Genomic DNA, 3978 nt, shown 5'->3' with positions numbered 1-3978 from the left:
TACCTGAAATATAAAATACAATTGAAATACAAGAATGTTTGCTCTTAAACAAAGCTCAAAATTACCATTCTGAAAATACGAGCTGCTGCTTCATGCCTCCTCACCAAATTCAAGACACCATTAACTTTTCGGTGACAATATCGAACAACTGACTATGAAAAATGGAACCAGCAGCAGAGTAATTCACTGTTTGGAAATATTCGCTGGACAGCATTCATAAGAGCACGCTCATAATCAGTTACAAAACGGATTCTGTCATAATCCAGTGGTAGAATATTGCGTATGACAGTGAATAACGCAGAGTATGTTTCTTCCGTCGCACTTCCCAAAAGGACATAGACCATTGGGAATGCCTAAATTGTAAATAAAAGTATATTAGACCATTATGACAACAGTAATAAGTAATAACGAATATTGAATATTAGACATCTTATATGGAGTTTAGTAAAAAGTAATAATAATTAATATATTTAGTCTCAATTATCTACACACCAAGTATCTATTTAGTTTCATTTTTTATTTATTTAAAACCAACAAACCATGTTTAGTAATCAAAGGTGAGATATTTATCAATAGAGTAATATGGTTGGAAACTGGCTGGACAGTGATGTGATATGATATTTAATCTTTTAGTCGGGTGAATATTTAAACATAAATTCAATCAACCAACCAGGGAAATTTTATTTTAGCACATTGAAAATGTCAATTTGTTTCTTGAATTAAATTTTAACCGTTTCTCGTTCTAGTTCATTGTATCTATTAATAAGAAAAATGTCAATGCCCTATAATTCAATTATAGTAAAAATATTAACTTCAAAAAACACAATATTTTTTGCGAGGGGTAAACACCTTGGGGGTAATCAGTGTACAAGGTGATGGTTATCATAGGGGTAATCATGGGTAATCATAGGTAATCTTTGTAGTGAATCATGGGTAATCATAGGTATAATCATTGAAATCAGTAATCTGGTGTACAAAACTTCTGTCAGGTATTTACCCCTCGATTTTTTGTTTGTTTTTTTTCAATGTTTTATTTGTAATATCTATTTATTAGATTTTGTAATTTGTTATTTAGTTCTATAAAATAGTAAGTTTTTATATATCAAGTGTCAGAAATAGCTGAAGTGGATTGTTATGAACGAGACATCTAGAATCTAAATATATATTCTATTATAATTTATTTTTCATTTATCCTACATATAATATATAATATTAGGGTCTTGTCCTTGAGTATAGGTAGGTGCAACGTTTTAACGTTATTAATTATTATTAAAGTGTTAATATTAATAAGGCAGAATTGAAATCCCCACTCATGGTACCCAATTTATTTATTAGTTGTGCCCTAGCCACAGTATGGCACCGATTCTGACACGGATTACAGAATAACACAATATTATTATAGATAAATATATACACCAGGATATATCTGGAAATGGTATTTACAACTCTTTGTAGTATTACTTCATTTTTTCAAGGATGAACCTCGAAGTTGAAGCTAGATGCCCATTTGATTCATTACTTGTAAACCGCACTGTGGAACTGTTAGTGGAAACGGTTTTTAACAGAATAATCTCTTTAATGGCTTAGGTACACGCATACACCAGTTACTGTATCTTGCTGACTAAAATTGGAAAAAAAAAACAACTATATTAATTAAATTATTTTGAAAATTGTATTAATTTAATGGCTCAATATCATATAAAAAATCAATGTAGTAAAATAGTAACCAATCAACATTATACATAGTCCCAACACAGTTTGTTTCAATATAGTAATATAGCAAACATCCTTGTGTTATAGTTTTGAACCTATAGCGTATACGTCTTGTATTATTTATAATTATCTATGCCTTATAGAAGAAAATAAAAAAATAACCATATAAATATGTAAACTTTTTAATATTATGAATTATTAGTAACTCCATTATCAATTTACCATTATTATAAAGTTTAACAATAAGGGCCATAGTCAATGCTTAAGAATAAGTATTGCTTAAGTAAATTTTGGTAATTTAAAAAATAAAAAATGTACGATAGTAACTAAAAGCAATGCTTAAAGTATAATAGGTCTCGACGATCCTTAGTTTAAGTAATACTATTTCTTTTCTTAGCCCAAAGTCTCGTTTATGAATCTCATTTGAGTCATAAGTAGGTTTAGCTTAAGCAATACTTATTCTTAAGCATCAACTATGTAAACAGTCCTAAACAATTACAAAATCTCAGATGTTAAATTCACATCAGACTGCAACTTTGAAAGATAAATAATTATAATTTTAATGTATCTGTTAAGTTGTTTCAGATGTATCACAACTTATAAGTAAATATTATTATTGAGTTTAAGAACTTACATGATTTGAGTTATGAAGGTTTGAATGTGATTGTTGTAACTTGTAAATGGCATATTAGGTTTAACTTGGTTTTTGCAATGGTTTTCATTCTTTGTAGATTCATTTTTTCTAGAAATAATACACTGTTGTAAACTATAAAATGTACAACATACCTAATACGCAGGCAGGTTAGTAGCCAAAAACTAAGTACGACTTACGAAAATTACATTTAAGGTGAACTGTTTAAATTTGTAATTTGTATACCGCACACGATAGTGAACATTTTGTTTAATTATTTATGCAGAACCTACTTAAAAAGTAAAAAAAATAATAATTATTAATTAATAAATTTAAAAAAAACGAATATTGTTATTTAAATAATGAATTGAACATAACCTCAATTATTGTTAACTGACATTTTAAGTGATAACTGTCTAAAACCTGAACCGTGGTTAAACTAAGGCACTATAAGTATATAAGTGTATAGCTATTATAGTGCTCTAGTTAAACTAATTAATAGTTCGTTATCATAATTTACAATCTATGATTATTTGATAAAGCGAATTTTGCATGGGTTTTTGGTTTTTTTTTGGTTTTTGAAAGCTATCTATTTAACTACTGGAAAATTCGTCACACCGACTATTTAAACGGAATCTCCATAAAATTCTCTATTGATAAACTTTACATTTCACCATTTTTCGTTCTCCTATGTGGGATTAATCACATCCACAAGCAGACGACCACAATAGTTCTGAATAGAGCACATACCTAATATTATTTATTTATTTATTTATTTATTTATTTATTGAATAAACGGGCGTGAGCCCAGGTTAAAATAATTAGGTGTACAATATGATCAAACAATAACATAACATGAATAATACAACAAAGTATAAAATATAAAATTAAAAATATAAAATATAAATTACTAAACAATGAATACAAAAGTAAAACTATTAAAGGAACAACGGATCCTCATTGGCTAATTTCATTAATCTCGTAATAGGTTCATTTTTTAGATAGTTTCTAGTGCAGAGAGGTATTAGGAAAGGATGATTATTGCGGGTGGACCTAACAGGAACTCTAAAGTTAATGAGAGAAAGAAGGGATGGGGAATCGACCAAGCCTGTTAGGAGTTTATTAAGGAAAGAAAGATTATTGAAGCGACGACGGTCAGCTATTATAATATACATCTGTAATTTACTAATTTACTATACGTTCATACCTATTGTCCAGCGTTAGTAGATTTCAAGACATGTCATATTATAGTATTATAACAAAATACATTTAGTTATAATCATTTTTGAGACGTATACATCATAAACTTTGATGATTGAAATTTAAAGTTCATCAAATATATAAACAATTGTTCATGTTTAACATTTAACACCCTTAAATAGATTAATTTTTGATGTGACTATATGAATTAATAACTACTTCTAGGAAAACTACTGGTATAGAAAGATGTATGTTGCTGGCGTAATTACCAAACGCGAACTAACGTATAAATATGTACCTACCTAATAGTTTTTAAAGTTCAATAAATCACTTATAAGTTGTAGATGACGTTCACATACGATAATATTATACTTTTAAGTTCCCAAACGTTTCGGTTGAGGCCCTTCTAAAACGTACTTCCGGAGTCGGGGGGC

At 28.6% G+C, this 3978-nt stretch overlaps 1 long non-coding RNA gene across 1 annotated transcript; it reads right to left on the bottom strand.

Moving 5' to 3' along the window:
• Nucleotides 1–34: 34 nt before the first annotated feature.
• Nucleotides 35–2676, bottom strand: LOC100574869. Its single transcript, XR_003840060.1, has 4 exons — nt 2545–2676; nt 2348–2455; nt 1462–1621; nt 35–353 (listed from the first exon to the last, which is right to left on the bottom strand). It is a non-coding gene; the product is annotated as an uncharacterized LOC100574869 (long non-coding RNA).
• Between the last annotated feature and the right edge of the window lie 1302 nt (nt 2677–3978).

This window comes from Acyrthosiphon pisum, unplaced genomic scaffold (assembly GCF_005508785.2).
Source record: "Acyrthosiphon pisum isolate AL4f unplaced genomic scaffold, pea_aphid_22Mar2018_4r6ur Scaffold_20960;HRSCAF=22641, whole genome shotgun sequence".
Lineage (NCBI taxonomy): Eukaryota > Metazoa > Arthropoda > Insecta > Hemiptera > Aphididae > Acyrthosiphon > Acyrthosiphon pisum.
The sequence above is the reverse complement of the archived record's forward strand: the minus strand, read 5'-3'. Positions and strand labels throughout refer to the sequence as shown.